At 43.2% G+C, this 26,312-nt stretch overlaps 6 non-coding genes across 6 annotated transcripts; 3 read left to right on the forward strand and 3 right to left on the reverse strand.

The window, feature by feature from the left end:
• Window positions 1-3,245: 3,245 nt before the first annotated feature.
• Window positions 3,246-3,351, reverse strand: LOC115377232 (U6 spliceosomal RNA). Its single transcript, XR_003929980.1, has one exon. It is a non-coding gene; the product is annotated as a U6 spliceosomal RNA (small nuclear RNA).
• Window positions 3,352-10,295: 6,944 nt separating this feature from the next.
• Window positions 10,296-10,401, reverse strand: LOC115377242 (U6 spliceosomal RNA). Its single transcript, XR_003929989.1, has one exon. It is a non-coding gene; the product is annotated as a U6 spliceosomal RNA (small nuclear RNA).
• A 1,854-nt stretch (window positions 10,402-12,255) lies between these two features.
• Window positions 12,256-12,326, forward strand: trnag-gcc (transfer RNA glycine (anticodon GCC)). The gene has a single exon. It is a non-coding gene; the product is annotated as a tRNA-Gly (tRNA).
• Window positions 12,327-24,056: 11,730 nt separating this feature from the next.
• LOC115377238 (U6 spliceosomal RNA) lies at window positions 24,057-24,162 on the reverse strand. The gene has a single exon (XR_003929985.1). It is a non-coding gene; the product is annotated as a U6 spliceosomal RNA (small nuclear RNA).
• An 829-nt stretch (window positions 24,163-24,991) lies between these two features.
• trnad-guc (transfer RNA aspartic acid (anticodon GUC)) lies at window positions 24,992-25,063 on the forward strand. The gene has a single exon. It is a non-coding gene; the product is annotated as a tRNA-Asp (tRNA).
• A 1,042-nt stretch (window positions 25,064-26,105) lies between these two features.
• trnag-gcc (transfer RNA glycine (anticodon GCC)) lies at window positions 26,106-26,176 on the forward strand. Its single transcript has one exon. It is a non-coding gene; the product is annotated as a tRNA-Gly (tRNA).
• The last annotated feature ends 136 nt before the right edge of the window (window positions 26,177-26,312 follow it).

Below are 26,312 nucleotides of genomic sequence, written 5' to 3' on the forward strand. Positions count from 1 at the left end.
GACGACCCCCTGGAGAACTCTCAATGACCTCTGGGGGTCGCTGCACCCCACTTTGAATATCACTGTCCAATAGCACCACCATGAAGAACTATTTTCACTGCCAGTTCACATTTTTATTTTTCCATCTCCATGTTCCTCGTCTCTTCTCTCTTCTTTGAAGAAGAAGAGAAAGAAAGAGAACTGGTTTTATGGCTCTCTGAAGAACCTCTGATCCATTTAAAGAGATGTTTTTGTTTTGTTTTGTTTTGTTTTGTTTTGGGCTTTTTTAGCCTAATGACGACCTCCTTCACCTGCATAGACATCTCTGTTTGTTGAGGGCTCTGATAAACATCAATCAAACGCAAATGCAAACATCTGGAATGAACTCTAGACCTTTTATTTTCTTAATTTGTCATGGAATAACGAGGGAGTGTACAACACGTGGATCCAATCGAGCAATCTGATTGGTCAATCAGACGTTTAGAATGTGCTCAAATGAGTATGACAGCACGGTTAGTCGTGCTGAAATGAAAAATACCTCATCACTGAAAATATTACTCCGCCTATATCTTATTGCCCAGTCTATGCGGTTTCCATGGCAACACGAAACGTCTCACTGAAACCCGCATCAAAAGCCGCTGTCAACTTTATTCACCTGCGTAATGGACCGTTTTGTTAATTTTGATTTATTTGGTGACCTAAGTTTGGATAAATGTTTGAACGAGGAAGACAAGACAGAAGAGAAAAAGGAGAGATACGCGAGAGTGATGAGTGAAGAGCTGGATCAGCTGGAGAGGTCAGGAAATGAAGCCGATACCCGGTCAACGTCTTGGGCCGTCAAATGTCTACAAGACTACCTGACAAACACCGGGCAAACAGCTGATTTCTCAGCTGTAAGGAAAGAAGAGCTAAACAAGATCCTCCGTGAATTTTATGGAGCTTTAATTTCTACAATAAAGAGAATGAAATGCCTCAGAAGATTCAGCACCACGGACAGTACCCGCTGAGGCGGAGGCGGATTCAGCACCACGGACAGTACCCGCTGAGGCAGATTTAGCACCACGGACAGTACCTGATGAGGCAGAGGCAGATTCAGCACCATGGACAGTACCCGCTGAGGCGGATTCAGCACCACGGACAGTACCTGATGAGGCAGAGGCAGATTCAGCACCACGGACAGTACCTGTCAGATTTTCCACAGAGATGTGCGGCTGTAACTTTGTTCTTGTTATTAATGTGTTAATGTTATCAGTTATTAATTAGCCTGTTAATCGTTATTAATTTGTTTATTCTTTATGAGTTTCCTAAGCCATTGATTTAATTAATTTGTCAATTTGTTAGCATCTGTACATTGAAATGAACATTTAATAAATCAACACATCTGTGAAAACTGTCGTCTTTATTTCAGAGGTAAAGTGATAACAGCCTGAAAAGGTGATGAGCAAAAGCAGAATGTTTGTTCCCCGCCTCTTAAGGGCTCACTCACAGCTAAGGAATTGTTCTCACTAAAATAATTTATTAATTGTTTGGCATCCATTTTTGTAATTAATTCACTCAGACCGATTTGTTTTTAAAGACTAACGTTAAGTTTCTCTCCCTCACTCGCTCCCTTGAACACGGGTCTGACCAGGTGGATAGCGGAAGAAAACTGATCAGATTTATTTTCACGTGAAATCAAATTCTATACACTCACCGGAGGATTGGATGTTGGGGAGCAGACGAGTCCGACCGACCGGTGAGAAAGTTCTCATTTATTTTTCCTGTTTTTTTTTTTTTTTTTTTTTTTTTTTTTTTTCCTGAATTATCGGAACAGAGACGTCCGTTGTGGGGGAGGTGTTTTGACTTGGTTTTGGACATTTATTGTTTTTCTACACCAGACTCATTTGAGAAGAGTGGAAGCGGACATGAATTCACTTTTTGTGTTTTTGGTTTTGGTTTGGGACGTGGCTTTCTTTCCCTGTGATGACACGCGGGTGATGGACGATGAAACGTGGCTGGCGCTTCACTGACGGACTTTGAGTTTTACCTGTCATGTACCTTACCTGTCATGTGTTAGAGTTTATGTTTTCTTTCTTTTTTTTTAATGAAAAATATAAAAGCATGGTAAACGCAGTTCTGTTTCTGTCATTTATCACCCAGTAGTACAATGAGGCCTAAATATATCCATTAACTTGTTCGTAAGAGTTATCTCGTGTATTTTTTTTATTTATTTATTTATTTTTTTTGGTAATTATCCCTTTACATTTAGGTTGATTTTTACAACCTAGAAACTGCTCTCTGCCCCCCATCATTAAGGATCACAAACAAGCTGAGCTGGGACCTCCAACAAGACTTTACTTAAAAAAAAAAAAGAAAAAAAGTTTGTAGTTATTTTCTCTCACGCTCTTGCAGTTCTCCTCTGAACCAGCAGAGCATTGTTCTCGCTAAAATAATTTAAAAATTCTTTGGCATCCATATTTGTAATTAATTCACTCCGACCAAGTTTTTTTTTTTTTTTTTTTTTTTTTTTTTAACAGACTAACGTTAAATTATTAAATTAAATCTCTGCCTCCCTTGCGTGGCACGCGAACATGAACGCTGCGTTCCTTGGCTGTGATTGGTCAGGTTGTCGGCCAGAGGAGTTTGATTGGTAAAAGTAATATCAGGTGAGCCAATAAGATGCAGAATAGCCCGGGAGTGATCACAGAGATTTAATGTGATGGAGATTTAACTTAAAGACAGAGAAAGAGAAAAAAAATTAAAGAGACAGTAGTACAAAGTTTGGTGTCGAAAAAAAGAAAAAGAAAAAAAGCTTTTCGTTGCTGTTCGTTCAGGGCGGGCACAGCCCCGTAAAGCCTGCCCTTTAACGCGGGTCTGATCCTGTGTTTGTTTTCGGACCAGTTTTCTTGGTGAAATTGTCTCCAATATGACACAGTTTCTAGGTTAAATTATCTGCTGCAATAAGAGGAGATTTCTTGGAACATCTCATGAAAAACTCAAATCTCAGTTAGTTATTTGTCTGTTGCCACGAAAGCGTGCCAGTCACCAGGGGGCGCTATGACACTCAAAAACCAAACACGTGGAGTTTCTTTTGAAAATATCGTAGCTCAGTAATTTTTTTTACCATTCTTTGTCTACCAACACCATTCTTTGTCTGTTGCCACTACAGTGAGGCCAGCAAGCTGCCACTAGGGGTGCTGTCAAAGAAATGAGCCAAACACACCTGGAAAACCTTGAAAAAGTCATACCTCGAACATTTTGTGACAGAAAAATCTCAGTTTGAAGAGGAAAATGACGAACACTTCACGAATTTGCGCATCATCCTTGTGCAGGGGCCATGCTAATCTTCTCTGTATCATTCCAATTTTAGTATATGTGCTACCAGAGTAACACAACCTCTAGGGGGAGCTGTGCCCTATATATAGGCTGACATTTGTTTTACTTTCTCAGTCACGGTTTGCTCTCAGTTGAGCCACCACCGGCATTCTCCACAAAAAATGTCTCCCTGCATCCCAATCAAGCCCATTCTGATGAGAAAAATGCAGCCGGATGGACCCACTTCAAGTCCAGTCTGCTCTGCTGGAGGCTGCAAAGCAGCTGTGACGTTGGCCCCTGAGGATTGGTCGGCCGCAGGAGACAAACCAAAGGATCAAATTCCTGCTGCCCCTCCAGAGGGAAGCAAAATGGCACCACATGTCAGAAAGAAGACATCACAGCTGCTTTGCTGGTTTCAGTTGAGTTGTTTTTGTGTGAAAATGTTTAGTTGGAGTTGAGTTTCAGTATTGCTCTTAGTTGTTTTATTCTGATCTTTATTCTAATTCTAATCAGATTAGCTCTTCACTTTGTGAAGGCAGTGACTCCCAGTCATGTCCACGTCCCAGTCTCAATAACCATCAGCAAAACTAAGCACACTTTTTGTCTAGTTTAGTAAGAACACTATATGGCTTCAGTTAGTCTGTCTAACATTTATTTTTTATTTTTTTATTTCAGTTAAACTAAAATGTTTTGTTTTTTTACACATAGTGTCAGTTTTTAGTTTAACTAACTTAGTTACATCTGCAGAGATGCATTCAGGTTGAGACGACACCGAGATGAATCCTTCAAGACGAAGTATGACTTCTAGTTTGTTACTCCACAATGTAGTTAAAAAAAAAAAAAACATAATAATTACAAAATATCATTATTATTTTTTGTTGTTGTTGTTGTTGGTGGTGGTGGTGTTTTTGTTGTTACTAATCATAATGATAATGTATTGGGCAATCATCACAAAACAAGTAAAACATTGTGAGTTGAGGTAAATCAAGATATAGAAAAGGCTAGATTATAGCAAAAATCATAGCAGAAAATAAATGTTTTTTTTAGGGATCTATAAGAAATGAAGGAGGATGAGGAAATCTTTCTACAAATTGTCCTCTGCTGCTGCAATGTGCAGGGAGGTGAAGATCTGACTGCTGTCTAGCTGAATATGAATAGAATGAATTAATGATTTTTTTTAAGTATTTATTTTAATGTTATGCCATCTAAATAGCTCATTCCACATGGGATTACATGACACATTTATAGCAACACAGAAAACAGACTTCCAGATATTATTCCTATTTAAACAACATACAGTATATTTTCTTTGTTACCATTAGTCACCCAAACATTCTGCAACGGCAAATATTAAAATAATCAAGATCTTCCCCATTAATCTTATCAAACAATTACTTCTTTAAATCGTGACATAAAGGACAAAATAAAAGAAAATGCTTTTAATTTTCCATTTCATTTAATCCACATCAGCGGCTAAGCCTTTCCATTTCTTCAGTACCAAAATAATGTGCCGTTTCCACTTTCTTGGTTCATACAGACGGGGAGGAAATCCAGTTCCAGAGGCCGACCAAGACTGGAGGCCACTGGCGCCCCCTACCTGGAAGGTGGAGCTGCACAGCTACACAATAGGGATGAGCAATATCACACTTTTAGGATTCGATACGAAACCGATACTTTTTCTTGCATTTTCATCGATACCGATACTGATAATTTCAAAATAGTATAACATTTAAGACAAATCACATGACAAATACAGACCATTTATACCATATATTATGGTCAATATGTAATAAAACTAAAATTGAGCTAAATAACACAAAACAGAAGTTTTGCCTCTTACTTATCCACATAATCAAATAGGGATGTACCTGGGTTAATCAAGTGTTCAGACTTTTTAAAATATATGCATATTCACATAAGTTTTTCCTGATTACTTAAGCAAAATATTCAGTACACATTACTAAAAACCAAAGCATGTTTTAAGTGATCAACAATTGTACAAAACTGGATATAATTGTCCTCTTCACCTTAAGTGTCTGTTAAAATTAGATTGAGATTTCAATATTTATTGTCCTTATCAGTACACTGGCAAAGGTAACTGTCTGTACCTGGATACACTTGGCCTTTTTGCAGACTCTCTTGTAGGGTCTTTTGCCGGACAGCAGGTGGCGCTATAGGCTGGACGTTAACGGCAGCCTGCCTTTTTTCAAGCTCACTGTGGCTCTCCGCATGTGTGGTTTTAACATGCTTGAATACATTACTTATGTTGCTGCTATGTGAAACTTTTTTTTTTTATCACACACTTGGCACCTTGCCGTCACTTTGTCGAGTGGTGAAAAATAACTCCACACCACGCTTCTTTTTCTGTCTGTCATTATTTTCTGTGTGTTCCTCCGGCTCCACCATTCGACAGGAAACCATATCTCAGGTTTCCTGTCACGTGACACAGACCAGCTCAATACGCCGCCAGGCACAGGGGTGTCTCGGCACATAGTAAGTGAAGTAAACTATCTAAAACAGCTGAAAGTTATGCAGGAACCCCCAATTCATATTTCTTAGTATCAACATTTGTTTAAGGAAACTGATGCCAAATGAGTAGCACATGAGTATCGATATATTGATACCACAGGAAAGATACGCCCATCCCTACTGCACACACACAAATCTCACAACAGATCCACACATTTTTCTGAAATGTTATAACTGACAAGACAACCACAGCATTTATATGACCAAGTTAAATTCTCACGAGATATACATAACCACATGACCAGACAAGCCAGCTCAGGTTATACTGAACCACCCAAACCAAGAACAGAACTACTTAAATCTACTGTTATCTATCGAGCTATAACAGGATGGAACTCATTGCCTAATTACGTATATAAACAATACTAGTACAAAAATTAATTTCAAGAAAAAGTTAAAACAACACTTAATGCAAATAAGCCTGTACTAATCCCCAGAGGCACAACAAGTTCTTGTATTGTACATGATTTTGGTGTATTTCAAATTGATTCTATCTTTATTCACTGTAGCATCTTATTTTTTCCTATTTATTTCATTATTTAGAAGACTGGCGATTGCATAATCGTTAAATGAATGTTAATAGCTAACGGGGATCCTAATAAACAATAAACAATAGACACATGCCAAAGCACAACAATATCAAATCGCTTGATGCTACTTTACAAACCTGTGTACACAACTTTAAAACCGACTTAAATGACAAATTAATGAGCCATTAAGCGCATGTGCTCAAGCCTGGAAAAACATATTTACAAACCTCTGTTTACATTTGAAAATATGGTATTATACTTTTGCAATAATAAAGTCCTGATTGTTTTTTTTTCCCTCACAGAGACCGTCTGTGTTCTGCTGTGAGAAGCTTCATGGAATAACATCAACTCTCTCTCTCTCTCTCTCTCTCTCTCTCTCTCTCTCCCTCTCCTAGTTTAGTCCAGATGACTGAAGGTCACTGTCTTCTCCTGGTCTTCAGGATCACAGCGACCACAGAGGCACACAGCACCAGCAGGACACCACTCAGCACCAGGGACCTCACCAGGTAGAAGGTGGAGTAAACCCCAAAAGGGTCTCTGTGGACCAGCAGTGTCTTGGCGGCTGACTCACACAGCTTCTTGCCGGTCCTGTTGACAGCTGCACACCAGTACTCCCCTCCGTCCTCCAGCGAGACGTCAGAAATAATGAGGCTTTTGTCAGGGAAGGACATCTTGACTCTGCCTTCAAAACCTTTGTCCTGCATGAGATTGTTTGCGGCAAAGGAAGGATCTGATGCATAGACGGGGCCCTCCACCTGGTCCTTCTTCCTGAACCACAGGACCAGGATGTTGTCACCGTGATCGTGGTCGCATCTGAGAGTGATCTCATCTCCCTTCGAGTAGAGCTGTACATCTGCCGGGGCAAAGTCTGGGCACACCACCAGGAAGTAAACTGCGTGTAGAGCACTGATGGAGGAGCACGTGTAATCACTCGTATGTTTGAGTGTCAAAGGTGGAAAGACCAGGGAGAAGTTCTGGTTGACCTTTATGTCCTGCGAAGTCGTCTGTGCTTCTCCTCGGTCGGTGACATTACTGAAGAGCTCAGGGATGTTCTGACACAGCATGGGCATCGTCCCACTGGTCGTATCCCAGCATTTTTGCTCGTCACTAAAATCAGAGTTGGCACATTGCAGCACAGCACTGTCTCCCACCCGGTGGTAGATGATCTCCATCTGAAACGTTACCTCGACAGGATGACTGCTGATGCACTGCTGCTTGTCCATCACCAGACAGCTGTAGAGGTAAGTCCATTGGTCTCTGTAGTTGGTGAAATGAAGAGAGGAGTGGTCCTTCACCACCTGTAGCTTTTCTCCTCTGTTTTCCACCAGAGGTTTGTCATCATCCCCAAATAATCTGGTCCAACCAGAAAAACCCTCATACAGCCACTGGACCGTCAGGTTGTCATTTGCTCCTTCACATGTCAGGTTCAGTGTCCAATCCAAACTCGTGTATGCAGTTCTCCTATCACCTATGGCCCCGCAAACAGTAAGCTCGGTGATCATCTGGTGCGTCATGTTGCCCTCGGTCCAGCACTCCATTCGGTACAGGCCGGAGTCTGAGAAAGTCAGATTGTGGATCTCATAAAAGTAGGCATTTACCTCTTCACTGACCTGCAGGCGTTCCCTGAGGTCTTCAGGTAGCATCGAGTTCCTGGGCGACGAGTGCGAGGTGTTCCACAGCATCAGCGTCTCCTCACCGGTGGATCTGGACATGACACAGAAGTTGGCTGCACGGGGGGATATGAAGAAATAAAGGCCGTCCTTTGGCAGGATTTCGATGGTTTGCTCTGCACCAACGCCGTCAGTGAGAGCAACAAGCAGGAAGACGAGCTGTGCGACTGCGGCCATTCTGCTCAGAGGCTCAGTCGCAAATACAAGAGTGATTGTGCAAACCGCTCATGAACTTCACTTGATAAGTTTATCTCAGCAGTATGGAGGTGCTTTCCATAATCTGACTCTGAATCAGCTATTTCCTGTTGAAATAAAAATCCTGTGTATCTGAACTTGTGATGAAACTATTTTGATGGCCCAAAGCTAAATCTGTTTCAGAATCAGAAATACTTTGTTGATGCCAGAGGGGAAATTGGGTCGGTTGCGGTTGCTCAAATTATCAAGAGGAGAATTTAATTAAAAGAAATAGAAAATTATAAGAAATATAAAAATGAACATATTTTAAAAGTATACCTATATACACCTTAGATCCAGGGGAATTCTGCACTGTTGAGTTGTTGTCGAGTCCTGCAGATATAAAGTATTGCACTGTTAAATGGTTAAATAAACGGTTTATAACAGTGTACTGTCATGCAGTTAAGTCTGACTATCTGACCCTCCACGGGAGGCGGTAAAAAGTCTTGTGGCCACAGGAGGGAATGACTTCCTGCGGCGTTTCTGTGCTGCATCTCGGTGGAGTCCGTCCTCCACTGAATGCACTCCTGTGATTGGCCAGTGGGTCGTGGAGTGGGTGGGAGACATTGTCCTAGATATCACGTAGTTTGGACAGCATCCTCCTCTCTGAGTCCTGCTCCACAACCTCACCGGCCTTGTGCATCAGTTTGTTGATTCCGGTGGCGTCCGCTGCCCTCGGCCTGCTGTCCCAGCATGCAACAGCAACCAGGAGAGCGCTGCCCACCATAGACTCATAAAACATCCTCAGCTTCATTCCACAGATGTTGAAGGACCTCAGCCTCCTCTCAAAGTAGATCCAGTTTGTTGTCCGTGTCCACTCGGAGGCGCCTGTCATCCTCCAAGATGTCCACGCCGATGACTCCCTGGATGGAGACAGGCTTGGCCCTCCTCAGGTCCACAACCAGCTCCTTAGTCTTTTAAAATTCATGGTAAACATTTGTTGTTGCTCTCAGAGATGTGTGAAGCACCATGTAGAGTTTGACACCGTGCAGGTGCATTTAAATTCAGGGGCTCTGAAATAAAGTCCGTAAGAGATGACACACACTCTCACCAGATTGTTACTCTGCCACAAGACGTGATGTGAGAACCTAGTAACTCCAACCTGGATGATTTTAGCTCCAGATTAAAACTTGCATGCTCCTGTCATGAAACACTTCTAGATATCACCGTGTGAACTCAGTAACTCACAATCAAAGAAAGAGCAATCCACTGACAGCACATGAGATGTCTGAAAATAGAAAAAAAGGCACTGACAGTCATAAAACTCACTGCTTTTTAACAGAAGGTAGTTTACTTTTGTAGCATACCTATTCTCTAGTATATTAGTTTCATATTTATTGAATGTGTGCTTGTTGTCTGTTTTAACTGTCTTGTTAATTGCACTGATCACGAATGTACCCATATTTTTCTTTTGATATAGCTAGATAAAAGTATCAAATCACGTGTTAAAATGCACCAGAACACAGGAAATGATATCTACTCATTACAAAATTTTCCCCAGTTCCCCAGTTGTCCCACCCACATGCTAACACCACATAAAAAACACTCACACTTTCCTGTGCAATGTGCTGAGCAGACCTCAGCCACACTGTCACCTATACTCATCTATTTATTACAACTGTTTTGTACATACATTTTGCACATGTATTTTGCACATACATATTTATATATTTATACTGCCTCCTTTTCTTTGACCTGGTTTTTATTCTTGTTCTTTTTTTTTATTCTTAAGATAAGATATTCCTTTATTAGTCCCACAGTGGGGTAATTTCAATGGTGTTTATCCAATTTTTATCGTGACAAATGCATCGTAATTTTCGTTCTGCAGTGCATCTCTGATGTAATGTCTGAATGACAATAAAGGAATCTGAATCTGAATATGAATCTGACATTTGATTTCTCTGTCCTGTGTGGAGGCTCTGGCCCCCGACCCAGTCCCCCTCCTGCCTGCTGCTGCTTTTACAATGCTGCGAAACCAGGTCAAAGGTCAGGCAGGCATGAACGTCTCATAAAAAACCTTGAAAAAGTCACATCTCGACTTGTTTTTGAACCGAAAAAAGAAAATGAGGAATGCTTCACGAATTTGCGTGTCATCCTTGCGCAGAGTTCATGCTAATCTTCTCTGTAACGTTCCAATTTTAGTATATGTGCTACCAGAGTAACACAACCACCAGGGGGAGCCGTGCCCTATATGTAGGCTGCCACACCTGGGCGAAGCGGGCAGCATGGAAATAGCATGGAAGGGTTCAAGGGAGTAATTTAGCCTAGGTTGCCAACATCGGCAGAGCCGGCACTGGAGGAGGGTGTCCCATACAATCGTAGCTGATCCTACCTTCATTAGCGGAGCTGGCTTGCCGGCGCAGGCTGTCAAACACTCGGCACTGTTGATGTTTAACGCCGGGTTTGCTACTAAGGTGTTTCAGCATATTAGACGCATTTCCTCCTTTACAGGTTATTTCTGCCTTGCAAAAATGGCGGGTGGCAAAATTGCTGTCTTTTTTGGTAAATTGTAGCCATACTTTCGAACGCTTTCGTCTGCTCTTGTCTATGGTAGTTCTGGTTGAAGAGGTCCTTTGTTAAATTTGCGATGACGTCAGCACGCGACGCAGGAATGTGAGGAATCTTTAAAGGAATTGATAACGTGTCAACAAGAACGATTCCGACCAATCGAGTCGTTTTGGGTCGATTCCAAATGGGAACCGGTTCTCGATTCCCAACCCTAGTTTCCAGAAATCACGGTTTACCCCATCTGCTCAAAAACACCAGACCCGTGTTGTCAGATTTCCACACCTTGGAAACCGTTTTTGAAAAGATCTATTTTTGTGGGTGGAAGATGCCAGTTTGGTGGAGAACGAAAGGCTAAAGCGTAGAAAAAGAGAAGTGTTTGCAAAGTGACGCGGCACAGTGTGGGCATGACCTGAACGAGAACTTGAAGAGAGCGATGACTGGAAGCGGACCTGAATAAGCTGTGAGATGGGACCTGGCCCCACCCCCCACAGCGTGTCTCCTCGTTAGTATAGTGATTAGCATCCCCGCCTGTCACGCGGGAGACCGGGGTTCAATTCCCCGATGGGGAGAAGAGCTTCCTTTTCGCATCGGAGGAGGTGAAAACCTCACCCTGACAACATGCAGGAAGCCATGCTGAGGAACTGAATGTAGACCGACTATTACTGACCTCAGCCTGCAGGGGGCAGAAGTGTTCAAGACATGAATTTGGGCTTTGTAGCTAGTCAGGAATGACATATATTATCTACATACATAAGTCAATTAATAAATAAGTCAAGACATACATGATCAAGCAAAGAAATAAATAATCAAACACGAATGAATGAATTAATAAATGCTGACATGTGTAAGTGCAAGACCCCCGCTAGCGGTTGGAAGACCTAGCCACGGAAATGGCATCTACTGACCTGCTGAATTTTTTCAGAGCTATCTTACCGGAGCCTCCCAGTGGTGGCTACTAAACATTGCCTGTCTGTGCGCTGTCTGCCGGCTCGGTGTGTTTGCAGGCTACGCGACTGGCCAATGCAGCATGACATCGGGTTGCGTTGCAACAAAAGTTGATTGTGGCCTCAGGGTTTGAGTAAGCCCTGACTGCAGGCCGCAGATCGAGGAGTGGCTCAACGTGGATGGAGCTAAACGTTTGACTCCGCCCACGTGCTCAACAGCAAGCAGCCGGAAGAGGTTGCTAACCCTAACCCTAACCCTAATCCTAATCCTAACCTTAACCCTGCCTGGGGACCAAACCCTGGTCCTCTTTGGGAGGGGTAACCACCTTCTTCACATCCCCACCCTATCAGATCTGTCGGCCTGTGCAACTAATTTATATTCCTAACCAATAACCCCAACCCAAACCCAACCCTAACCCTAACCTTAACCCTTCACCTAACCCTAACCCTAACCCTAATCAGATGGCGCCCGGGCTGAGTCAAACGTATAGCTCCGCCCACATTTAGCCCAACCCCGATCTGCGGACTGCAGTCAGGTGCAATTGTGCCCTCTAGTGTTGAACTCCAGCATTGGTGGTTCAGTGGCAGAATTCTCGCCTGCCACGCGGGTGGCCCGGGTTCGATTCCTGGCCAATGCAGCACAGGATTTTAATGCAACAGCCGGTGTAAAGGGGTCTCATGGAGGTCTGGTTGGCCGGGCCTTCTCCACCAACCTGAACAAGCCCACTTGTGACACTCTGGCTACAAGCGGGGTTGTTGTCAAAATCTCTCCTGTGCTCTTTCTTCACCGGAGCTGAAACAGCCTTTCTGTGTGTGAGTTTGTTTGTTGTGTTTTTGTTTGTTTTTTGGCGGATGATGTGGTCCAGTTGGCTTCACAAAGTCGCCTCCCTCCAGTTGGCTTCAGCATGCACTGGGGCGCTTTACAGTTGAGTGTGAAGCGGTCGGGACGAGGAGGAGTGACCTGGTGGAGCGACTCTCTGCACCTGACCCTCCCACACTGAAAGGCACTGAGGAGGCTGCTTTTATATGATGGGGGAGGTGGAGGGGGCGTTCACAAATGTCCTATCGCTTAAAGCTTTCATTTAAGTCTGGCTAATATACACATTGTTGCAGAACATGACACTTTGGATTGGAATTTTGAGACAGAAATGAAGTCAAAGAGATAAAATCATTCGTTAAAGTCATTCAGAATGTATTAGTCAAGAATGAGCTGGCGAGGTGAGAAGGTTATTCTGCGTCTCATCGTCACTTTAAAGGAAACAGAGGGAGGTGAGCGGGCTACGGAGCTCAAAATCTGCAATCTTTTTTTATGTCCGTCTTTGTTTTACATTTTTATGTGCTTCCTTTGATTCTACATATTTTACTGTTTCCATATTTTCATTTGTTTTATCTCCATCTTTTATATATCTAATTGACATTTGTTTTTTTGCTGTTTCTGTTGTGTGTATTTTTAACTGTTTACCTGCTTATGTCCTGCAGTATTTGAAGCACTTTGAGCTGGTGTATCTTGATAAACTCAAAGCTTTGTGGGTAAAAATATATGGCTCTTTTTGCTGGGGAAGAGTTAGAGTTATGTGAAAAATTACACAGAAGAGTTATTATAGTTTTGCATTTTTCATTATTTTTTGTTTTTTTATTTCATTTGTAATTTTGGCTTCAACTCAGTTCAGTCTCCAGAGTGGGTTTGCTGGTTTCAGTTGAGTTGTTTTTGTGTGAAAATGTTTAGTTGGAGTTGAGTTTCAGTATTGCTCTTAGTTGTTTTATTCTAATCTTTATTCTAATTCTAATCAGATTAGCTCTTCACTTTGTGAAAGCAGTGACTCCCAGTCATGTCCATGTCCCAGTCTCAATAACCATCAGCAAAACTAAGCACACTTTTTGTCTAGTTTAGTAAGAACACTGTATGGCTTCAGTTAGTTTTCTTTTTTCTCTAACATTTAGTTTTTATTTTTATTTCAGTTAAACGAAAATGTTTTGTTTTTTTTTTACACATAGTCTTAGTTTTTAGTTTAATTAACTTCATTTAACTAACTTAGTTACACCTGCAGAGATGCATTCAAGTTGAGACGACACTGAGATGAATCCTCCAAGACGAAGTATGACTTCTAGTTTGTTACTCCATAATAGTTAAAAAAAAAAAAAAAAACATAATAATTACAAAATATCATTATTATTTTTTTGTTGTTGTTGTTGTTGGTGGTGGTGGTGTTTTTGTTGTTACTAATCATAATGATAATGTATTGGACAATCATCACAAAACAAGTAAAACATTGTGAGTTGGGGTAAATCAAGATAAAGAAAAGGCTAGATTATAGCAAAAATCATAGCAGAAAATTAATTTTTTTTTTAGGGATCTATGAGAAATGAAGGAGGATGAGGAAATCTTTCTACAAATTGTCCTCTGCTGTTGCAATGTGCAGGGAGGTGAAGATCTGACTGCTGTCTAGCTGAATATGAATAGAATGAATTAATGATTTTTTAAAGTATTTATTTTAATGTTATGCCATCTAAATAGCTCATTCCACATGGGATTACATGACACAATTATAGCAACACAGAAAACAGACTTCCAGATATTATTCCTATTTAAACAACATACAGTATATTTTCTTTGTTACCATTAGCCACCCAAACATTCTGCAACGTTAAATATTAAAATAATCAAGATCTTCCCCATTAATCTTATCAAACAATTACTTATTTAAATCGTGACATAAAGGACAAAATAAAAGAAAATGCTTTTAATTTTCCATTTCATTTAATCCACATCAGCGGCTAAGCCTTTCCATCTCTTCAGTACCAAAATAATGTGCAGTTTCCACTTTCTTGGTTCATACAGACGGGGAGGAAATCCAGTTCCAGAGGCCGACCAAGACTGGAAGCCACTGGCGCCCCCTACCTGGAAGGTGGAGCTGCACAGCTGCACACAAGGAATGGGCAATACCACACTTTTAGGATTCGATACGATACCGATACTTTTTCTTGTATTTTCATCAATACCGATACTGATACCGATATTGATCATTTCTTATTGGCAATTTTTTTCATTCAAAATATTATTATATTTAAGACAAATCACGTGACGAATACAGACCATTTATACCATATTTATTATGGTCAATATATAATAGAAGTTTTGCCTCTTACTTATCCACATAATCAAACAGGGATGTACCTGGGTTAATCAAGTGTTCAGACTTCTTAAAATATATGCATATTCACATAAGTTTTTCCTGATTACTTAAGCAAAATATTCAGTAAACATTACTAAAAACCAAAGCATGTTTTAAGTAATCAACAATTGTACAATACTGGATATAATTATCCTCTTCACCCTAAGTGTCTGTTAAAATTAGATTGAGATTTCAATATTTATTGTCCTTATCAGTACACTGGCAAAGGTAACTGTCTGTACCTGGATACACTTGGCCTTTTTGCAGACTCTCTTGTAGGGTCTTTTGCCGGACAGCAGGTGGCGCTATAGGCTGGACGTTAACGGCAGCCTGCCTCTATTCAAGCTCACTGTGGCTCTCCGCATGTGTGGTCTTAACATGCTTGAATAAATTACTTGTGTTGATGCTATGTGAAACTTTTTTTTTTTTTTTTATCACACACTTGGCACCTTGCCGTCACTTTGTCAAGTGGTGAAAAATAACTCCACACCACGCTTCTTTTTCTGTCTGTCATTATTTTCTGTGTGTTCGTCCGGCTCCACCATTCAACAGGAAACCATATCTCAGGTTTCCTGTCACGTGACACGGGCCAGCTCAATACACCGCCAGGCACAGGGGTGTCTCGGCACATAGTAAGTGAAGTAAGCTATCTAAAACAGCTGAAAGTTATGCAGGAACCCCTAATTCTTATTTGTTAGTATCCACATTTGTTTAAGGAAACTGATGCCAAATGAGTAGCGCATGAGTATTGATATATCGATACCACAGGAAAGATACGCCCATCTTCACACAAATCTCACAACAGATCCACACATGTTTCCCAAATGTTATAATTGACAAGACAACCGCAGCATTTATATGACCAAGTTGAATACTAATGAGATATACATAACCACATGACCAGATAAGCCAGCTCAGGTTATACTGAACCAACAACAAGAACAGAACTACTTAAATCTACTGTTATCTATCGAGCTATAACAGGATGGAACTCATTGCCTAATTATATAAACAATACTAGTACAAAAATTAATTTCAAGAAAAAGTTAAAACAACACTTAATGCAAATAAGCCTGTACTAATCCCCAGAGGCATAACAAGTTCTTGTATTGTACGTGATTTTGGTGTATTTCAAATTGATTCTATCTTTATTTACTGTAGCATCTTTTTTTTTCCTATTTTTATTTCATTATTTAGAAGACTGGCGATTGCATAATCGTTAAATGAATGTTAATAGCTAATGGGGATCCTAATAAACAATAAACAACAGACACACACCAAAGCACAACAATATCAAATCGCTTGATTCTACTTTACAGACCTGTGTACAAAACTTTAAAAACAACTTAAATGACAAATTAATGAGCCATTAAGCGCATGTGCTCAAGCCTGGAAAAACATATTTACAAACCTCTGTATACATTTGCAAATACGTTATTATACTTTTGCTATAATAAAGTCCTGATTGTTTTTTTTCCCCTCACAGAGACCGTCTGTGTTCTGCTGTGAGAAGCTTCATGGAATAACATCAACTCTGTCTCCTGCTCTCTCTCTCTCTCTCTCTCTCTCTCTCTCTCTCTCTCTCCTAGTTTAGTCCAGATGACTGAAGGTCACTGTCCTCTCCTGGTCTTCAGGATCACAGCGACCACAGCGGCACACAGCACCAGCAGGACACCACTCAGCACCAGGGACCTCACCAGGTAGAAGGTGGAGTAAACCCCAAAAGGGTCTCTGTGGACCAGCAGCGTCTTGGCGGCTGACTCACACAGCTCTTTGTCGGTCACGTTGACAGCTGCACACCAGTACTGCCCTCCGTCCTCCAGCGAGACGTCAGAAATAATGAGGCTTTTGTCAGGGAAGGACATCTTGACTCTGCCTTCAAAACCTTTGTCCTGCATGAGATTGTTTGCGGCAAAGGAAGGATCTGATACATAGACGAGGCTCTCCACCTGGTCCTTCTTCCTGAACCACAGGACCGTGATGTTGTCACCGTGATCGTGGTCGCATCTGAGAGTGACCTCATCTCCCTTCAAGAAGAGCTGTACGTCTGCCGGGGCAAAGTCAGGGCACACCACCAGGAAGTAAACTGCGTGTAGAGCGCTGCTGGAGAAGCACATGTTTACACTTGTATGGTTGAGTGTCAAAGACGGAAAGACCAGGGAGAAGTTCTGGTTGACCTTTAGGTCCTGCGAAGTCGTCTGTGCTCCTCTTCGGTCGGTGATGTTACTGAAGTGCTCAGGGATGTCCTCACACAGCCTGCGCACCGTCCCACTGAATGTATACCAGCATCTTTGCTCGTTACTAAAATCAGAGTTGTCACATTGCAGCACAGCACTGTCTCCCACCCGGTGGTAGATGATCTCCATTTGTAACCGTACCCTAACAGGATGACTGCTGATGCACTGCTGCTTGTCCATCACCAGACAGGTGTAGACGTCAGTCCAATGGTCTCTGTAGTTGGTGAAATGAAGAGAGGAGTGGTCCTTCACCACCTGTAGCTTTTCTCCTCTGTTTTCCGTCAGACTTTTGTCATCATCCCCAAATAATCTGGTCCAACCAGGAAAACCCTCAGACAGCCACTGGACCGTCAGGTTGTCATTTGCTCCTTCACATGTCAGGTTCACTGTCCCATCAAAACTCGTGTAGGCAGTTCTCCTATCACCTATGGCACCGCAAACAGTAACCTCGGTGATCATCTGGTGCGTCATGTTGCCCTCGGTCCAGCACTCCATTCGGTACAGGCCGGAGTCTGAGAGAGTCAGATTGTGGATCTCATAAAAGGAGGCATTTACCTCTTCACTGACCTGCAGGCGTTCCCTGAGGTCTTCAGGTAGCATCGAGTTCCTGGCCGATGAGTGCGAAGTGTTCCACAGCATCAGCGTCTCCTCACCGGTGGATCTGGACATCACGCAGAAGTTGGCTGCACGGGGGGGCCTGAAGACATAAATGTCATCCTTTGGCAGGACTACGATGGTTTGCTTTGCACCAACGCCGTCAGTGAGAGCAACAAGCAGGAAGACAAGCTGTGCGACTGCGGCCATTCTGCTCCAAGGGTCAGTCGCAAATACAAGAGTGATTGTGCAAACCGCTCATGAACTTCACTTGACATGTTTATCTCAGCAGTATGGAGGGGCTTTCCGTAATCTGACTCTGAATCAGATATTTCCTGTTGAAATGAAAATCCTGTGTATCTGAACTTGTGATAAAACTATTTTGATGGCCCAAAGCTATATCTGTTTCAGAATCAGAAACACTTTGTTGATACCAGAGGGGAAATTGGGTTAATTGCGGTTGCTCAAATTATCAAGAGGAGAATTAAATTAAAAGAAATAAAAAAAATAAGAAATATAAAAATATGTGCCTTGCAACTTTGCAAAAAAGTGTGTGCATTATGTTTAAAGCTGTATCAAAAGCATGTGCGTTATGTGCATTAAGTCTGGATATGTGCACTAATCCAACAAAATATTACAGCAACAAATGTAGAAATAAAAAAATGAACATATTTTAAAAGTATACCTATATACACCTTAGATCCAGGGGAATTCTGCACTGTTGAGTTGTTGTCGAGTCCTGCAGATATAAAGTATTGCACTGTTAAATGGTTAAATAAACGGTTTATAACAGTGTACTGTCATGCAGTTAAGTCTGACTATCTGACCCTCCACGGGAGGCGGTAAAAAGTCTTGTGGCCACAGGAGGGAATGACTTCCTGCGGCGTTTCTGTGCTGCATCTCGGTGGAGTCCGTCCTCCACTAAATGCACTCCTGTGATTGGCCAGTGGGTCGTGGAGTGGGTGGGAGACATTGTCCAAGATATCACGTAGTTTGGACAGCATCCTCCTCTCTGAGTCCTGCTCCACAACCTCACCGGCCTTGTGCATCAGTTTGTTGATTCCGGTGGCGTCCGCTGCCCTCGGCCTGCTGTCCCAGCATGCAACAGCAACCAGGAGAGCGCTGGCCACCACAGACTCATAAAACATCCTCAGCTTCATTCCACAGATGTTGAAGGACCTCAGCCTCCTCAGAAAGTAGATCCAGTTTGTTGTCCGTGTCCACTCGGAGGCGCCTGTCGTCCTCCAAGATGTCCACGCCGATGACCCCCTGGATGGAGACAGGCTTGGCCCTCCTCAGGTCCACAACCAGCTCCTTAAGGGGCGCTCACACTGAAAGCGACAGAGGCGACTTGAGCGACGAGCTGCCATTCATTTTCAATGTACGCTGGCGACTAGGGGCGATTCGGGCGACAGCGGCGACGAGCGACGGGCGACGAGCGAATTGAGCGACGCGATGCGAGCGAAAAAAGTTGAGAAAATCTCAACTTTATGCAAATGAGGAGTGGCGCGACCGAGGCGACGGCCAATAGCGAGCCGATCTGGATTCCCACGGCGGCAAAATTTGACCGGAGAAGGAGGACCGATCATGGAGGAGAAATTAATAACGGTGGTCTCCGGATTTCCAGAGCTATATGACCCAAGCCTGCTTCTATACAGGGACAAAAACAAAAAAAACGATGCCTGGAGGAAGGTATCTGAGATTGTGGGGATATCTGGTAAGTTGTAGGTTACTGTATTTACCTGTAAACAAGTGCAAATCTATTATTTTAGCTGTCTCTATACAGGAGAGGTGGGTGACTTTGTGTGTTGCTTCTCTGTAGCCGATGATTGTAAAAAAAAGTGGAAGAACCTGAGGGACACATATAGGAGAGAGAGAAAGAAAGAGAGAGAAAGTTGCAGGAGTGGGGCAGAGGCCTCAACTCATCGGCCATGGCGTTATAGCCAAATAATGGGATTTTTAAATCCCTTCCTCGAGGACCGGGCCACCAGCAGCAATTATCCTTCAGTTGCCAGGGAGATGCAGGGAGATGCAGGAGAGGAAGAGGAGAGGGGAGAGGATGCCTTATTCAGCCAGCTCAGCAGTGAGGCAGATCTGTTTACTCTCTTTCTGGAGCCTGTACCCCCTGAAGCTCCATCACCCACCCCCACCCCCGCACCCACCCCCACCCCCATCCCCATCCCCACACCCACACCCACACCATCTACAGCCAGGGCAAGAGCTAGGGGACAGAAGAGGCCACATGATGGCCCCCTCTCTCCTTTTGAAAGCCACCTGATGGGTGCCATACAGGCTGCAGCGCAGTTTCAGCCCCCTGACCCCGACAGGCAGTTTTTTGAGGGCCTTCTGCCGGATCTAAAGGCCCTCTCGGAGAGAAAAAAAGCCGAGGTGAAGTTTCAAATTCACAGAATTATCCATGAAGCCACCTGTGCACGTTTGGATGGAGAGGAGTAGTTTTTTTTTTTTTTATTATAATGTAATTAAAATTTTTGTTTCACACCTTGTTTTGTTCTGTGTGTAATTTAGAATAGTTTTTTTTTTGTTGTATTCTTGTTGTATTTGTTCACTTGTTCAGAAGTCATCATTCATGATGTTCATTGTTAAAAATGTTAAATAAATACTTTCTAATCCAACAAATGTGTATTTTTATGTGGCAAAAAGAAGAAAATAGTGAATGAATAAATATAACAATGTAATGCATGCATATGCACCCAAGTGTGGCAATATTGTACTATTACAACTTAAATGAGAGAAGGTTGAAAATATGACTGCAATTTCAATTTCAGTTACTAGAAAAACACAAGATTAATATTTGGAATAATAATGATGCATGGAATTGACTAATTCAGATAAAGTATATGGTGTAAACTGTCGATGAGACAATGAAGAAAAAAGCAACAGGAAGACAACTCTTTAGTTTAATGTGGTTGGTTCTTAAAAGAACCTTTTTAGTTGTAGTCAGGGTTTAAGAACCCTGTCTACGAACTGGGTTGCCATGGCACTGCACCCTCAGCTGAGAAGTAGGAAGCATAGGTCTCCCTCACACGGATGGCCTCCCGTGCAGCATTGTTGCTCCCCACTCTTCTCAGGTCTTGCAGCACTGACATCTCCTCCTCTGATGCTGGCACTGGTTCTCTCATGGTTGTGGCGTTTTTCCTGATGTAGTTATGCAGGATACAGGTTGCCTTCACACATGCATCTGCATTTTCAGGGCTCACCTCAATGACCCGGCGGTACATGCGCCACTGGCTGCTCAAAATACCGAAGGTATTTTCAACACACCTCCGTGCTCTTGACAGCCTGTAGTTAAACACCTTGTTCCGCCGGGAGAGGTTGAGACCTGGAAAAGGCCTCATGAGGTCCCTGCGGAGGGGGAAGGCTTCATCCGCCACAAACACATGGGGCTGGGGTCCCAAGTGCTCTCCTCCTGGAAGCAGGGCATCTTCAGGGACTTGGAGAGTGCCACCCAGCAGTGCCTGACCAAAGGTGGAGTTTGCCAGGGTCCCCCCATCACTGGTCCTCCCATAACTGCCGACATCCACCACACGGAAGCAGTATGTAGCATCTACAACTGCCAAGAGGACAATAGAGAATGTCCCCTTGTAGTTGTAGAAGAGTGATCCAGAGTTGTTTGGAGCCTGGATCACTACATGCTTTCCGTCGATGGATCCCAGACAGTTTGGGAAGTTCCAGCGCTGGGAGAACTCAGCAGAGATGGCTTTCCAGTCATCTGCTGTTGAGACAGGCATGTACTCTCCCACCATGCAATCCCAGATAGCCCTGGCTACTTCTGCCACAATTCCACACACTGTGGAATGCCCCACACGATAGCTGTACGCTATGGTGCGAAAGGAATCCCCAGTTGCAAGGTATCTGTTTAAAGAGAAAAGAAATTCTGGTGTTAGAATGGTGATCATATAATTTTTTAATGAGCCACACACACACACACACACACACACACACACACACACACACACACACACACATATACAGTTGCACATTTTTGTATGTTGTGCACACAAACCAAAACCACACACTATAGGGGGGAGATGTGATAGGTTAAACATTAACCTAAAGCTAAAGAAGAAAATATTTTACTATATAGTAGTATTTAATGTCATTTTTAACATGCTGTTTTATCAGTAAACAATCTGTTTATTCGTGCAGTTTTTTTCCCAATTAATATCGAAACACACTAGGCTATAATACACATTTACTGACAGTGAATACTTCAATGTTATTTACGTATTATTTACGACTTGTGATCTTACAAAGCACCATGAACGCAACATAAAACGTATCTGACAGCTTTGATTTTCTCTCCACTGCACACACACAATACTAAATACTGTAGCGACCCTGCAGTGATGTTCCTGTAAATAATATTGAATTGTTCTGTGTTTTCTGACTCTCAGTGAATGTGAATTATACGAGCAGGTATGTGGTAGCATGAAAAAGCGAGCGGTGTGTGTGTGTGTGTGTGTGTGTGTGTGTGTGTGTGTGTGTGTCGGGGGATGGCTCACCGCAGACAGATAGCCAGGCGTTCACCGGGACCAATGGCTCGGCGACAGTTTGTGTCCATCCTCTGGATCCGCGGACCCACCTTGTTGAGGAGGTCATCAAACTGGCTTTTATCCAGCCTGAAATACCGCTGGAACCAGGCATCATCCAAGCGGAGCTCCTGGACCAGTCGGTGAAATTCACCGTGGAGATGCCGGGTTCTCAGGATGTTATGGACCCACACGGACCGACGGCCCCTGGCTCTCCGTTTCTGGATCATATATCCCGCAGCAATGCACAGAAGCCTTCCCAAAGTACGATCCATGGTGAAGGAGTGAAACAAAGTAATGTATACACTTCCAAATAAACTTCCGTTGACACATCTGCCCCGCCCCCTCCGTCGCTTCTATCGCTTCCATCGCGCCAGCAGAAAACTGCAAAGAAAACTGCAGGCGACGCGAAGGGAGCGAACTGAGCGACCACAGGCGATTTTGTCGCTTTCAGTGTGAGCGCCCCTTTAGTCTTTTAAAAGTCATGGTAAACATTTGTTGTTGCTCTCAGAGATGTGTGAAGCACCATGTAGAGTTTGACACTGTGCAGGTGCATTTAAATTCAGGGACTCTGAAATAAAGCCCGTAAGAGATGACACACACTCTCACCAGATTGTTTCTCTGCCACAAGACGTGATGTCTACCTAGTAACTCCAACCTGGATGATTTTAGCTCCAGATTAAAACTTGCATGCTCCTGTCATGAAACACTTCTAGATATCACCGTGTCAACTCAGTAACTCACAATCAAAGAAAGAGCAATCCACTGACAGCACATGAGATGTCTGAAAATAGAAAAAAAAGGCACTGACAGTCATAAAACTCACTGCTTTTTAACAGAAGGTAGTTTACTTTTGTAGCATACCTATTCTCTAGTATGTTACTTTCATATTTATTGAATGTGTGCTTGTTGTCTGTTTTAACTGTCTTGTTAATTGCACTGATCACGAATGTACCCATATTTTTCTTTTGATATAGCTAGATAAAAGTATCAAATCACGTGTTAAAATGCACCAGAACACAGGAAATGATATCTACTCATTGCGAAATTTTCCCCAGTTCCCCAGTTGTCCCACCCACATGCTAACACCACATAAAAAACACTCACACTTTCCTGTGCAATATACTGAGCAGACCTCAGCCACACTGTTACGTATACTAATCTATTTATTACTACTGTTTTGTACATACATTTTGCACATATATTTTGCACATACATATTTATATATTTATACTGCCTCCTTTTCTTTGACCTGGTTTTTATTCTTGTTCTTTTTTTTTATTCTTAAGATAAGATATTCCTTTATTAGTCCCACAGTGGGGTAATTTCAATGGTGTTTATCCAATTTTTATCATAATCAATGCTGAGGCGGATCTACGGGTGGGCCTGGATGGGCGTAGGCCCACCCATATTGACAGCTTGCCCACCCTATCAGATTCAAGATTTTATACGTCTATCTAAAAAAATAAACAAAATGAAATAACAGGCCCATCCAAAATTTTTTAGGCCCACCCATTAGCCATGTTCTGTATCCACCACTGAATCAATGCATCGTAATTTCATTCTGCAGTGTATCTCTGATGTAATGTCTGAATGACAATAAAGGAATCTGAATCTGAATCTGAATCTGAGTTTTGGTTTCTCTGTCCTGTGTGGAGGCTGTGGCCCCCGACCCAGTCCCCCGACCCAGTCCCCCTCCTCCCTGCCGCTGCTTTTACAATGCTGGGAAACCAGGTCAAAGGTCAGGCAGGCATGAACGTCTCATAAAAAAACTTGTAAAAGTCACATCTCGACTTGTTTTTGAACCGAAAAAAGAAAATGAGGAACGCTTCACGAATTTGCGTGTCATCCTTGCGCAGAGTTCATGCTAATCTTCTCTGTATCGTTCCAATTTTAGTATATGTGCTACCAGAGTAACACAACCACCAGGGGGAGCCGTGCCCTATATGTAGGCTGCCACACCTGGGCGAAGCGGGCAGCATGGAAATAGCATGGAAGGGTTCAAGGGAGTAATTTAGCCTAGGTTGCCAACATCGGCAGAGCCGGCACTGGAGGAGGGTGTCCCATACAATCGTAGCTGATCCTACCTTCATTAGCGGACGGCGCAGGCTGTCAAACACTCGGCACTGTTGATGTTTAACGCCGGGTTTGCTACTAAAGTCTTTCAGCATATTAGACGCATTTCCTCCTTTACAGGTTATTTCTGCCTTGCAAAAATGGCGGGTGGCAAAATTGCTGTCTTTTTTGGTAAATTGTAGCCATACTTTCGAACGCTTTCGTCTGCTCTTGTCTATGGTAGTTCTGGTTGAAGAGGTCCTTTGTTAAATTTGCGATGACGTCAGCGCGTGACGCAGGAATATGAGGAATCATTGAAGGAATTGATAACGTGTCAACAAGAACGATTCCGACCAATCGAGTCGTTTTGGGTCGATTCCAAATGGGAACCGGTTCTCGATTCCCAACCCTAGTTTCCAGAAATCACGGTTTACCCCATCTGCTCAAAAACACCAGACCCGTGTTGTCAGATTTCCACACCTTGAAGACCGTTTTTGAAAAGATCCATTTTTGTGGGTGGAAGATGCCGGCTTGGTGGAGAACAAAAGGCTAAAGCGTAGAAAAAGAGAAGCATTTGCAAAGTGACGCAGCACAGTGTGGGCATGACCTGAACGAGAACTTGAAGAGAGCGATGACTGGAAGCGGACCTGAATAAGCTGTGAGATGGGACCTGGCCCCACCCCCACAGTGTGTCTCCTCGTTAGTATAGTGGTTAGTATCCCCGCCTGTCACGCGGGAGACCGGGGTTCAATTCCCCGACGGGGAGAAACGCTTCCTTTTTGCATCGTAGGAGGTGGAAAACCTCACCCTGACAACATGCAGGAAGCCATGCTGAGGAACTGAATGTAGACCAATGAACTGGATGTAGACCACTGACCTCAGCCTGCAGGGGGCAGAAGTGTTCAAGACATGAATTTGGGCTTTGTAGCTAGTCAGGAATGACGTATATTATCTACATACATAAGTCAATTAATAAATAAGTCAAGACATACATGATCAAGCAAAGAAATAAATAATCAAACACGAATGAATGAACTAATAAATACTGATAGTCTTGTAGATGTGAAAGTGCAAGACCCCCGCTAGCGGTTGGAAGACCTAGCAACGGAAATGGCATCTACTGACCTGCTGAATTTTTTCAGAGCTATCTTACCGGAGCCTCCCAGTGGTGGCTACTAAACATTGCCCGTCTGTCCGCTGTCTGCCAGCTCGGTGTGTTTGCCGGCTACGTGACTGGCCAATGCAGCATGACATCGGGTTGCATTGCAACAAAAGTTGATTGTGGCCTCAGGGTTTGAGTAAGCCCTGACTGCAGGCCGCAGATCAAGGAGTGGCTCAACGTGGATGGAGCTAAACGTTTGACTCCGCCCACGTGCTCAATAGCAAGCAGCCGGAAGAGGTTGCTAACCCTAACCCTAACCCTAAACCTAATCCTAACCTTAACCCTGCCTGGGGACCAAACCCTGGTCCTCTTTGGGAGGGGCAACCACCTTCTTCACATCCCCACCCTATCAGATCTGTCGGCCTGTGCAACTAATTTATACTCCTAACCAATAACCCTAACCCTAACCCAACCCTAACCCAACCCTAACCCTAACCCTAACCTTAACCTTTCACCTAACCCTAACCCAACCCTAACCCTAACCTTAACCCTTCACCTAACGCAATAACCCTAACCCTAACCTAACCATAACCCTAACCAGATGGCGCCCAGGCTGAGTCAAACGTTTAGCTCCGCCCACATTTAGCCCAATTCCGACCTGCAGACTGCAGTCAGGTGCAATTGTGCCCTCTAGTGCTGAATTCCAGCATTGGTGGTTCAGTGGCAGAATTCTCGCCTGCCACGCGGGAGTCCCAGGTTTGATTCCCGGCCAATGCAGCACAGGATTTTAATGTAACAGCCGGTGTAAAGGGGTCTCATGGGGGTCTGGTTGGCCGGGCCTTCTCCACCAACCTGAACAAACCCACTTGTGACACCCTGGCTGCAAGCGGTGTTGTTGTCAAAATCTCTCCTG

Source organism: Myripristis murdjan, chromosome 18, assembly GCF_902150065.1.
Source record: "Myripristis murdjan chromosome 18, fMyrMur1.1, whole genome shotgun sequence".
NCBI lineage: Eukaryota > Metazoa > Chordata > Actinopteri > Holocentriformes > Holocentridae > Myripristis > Myripristis murdjan.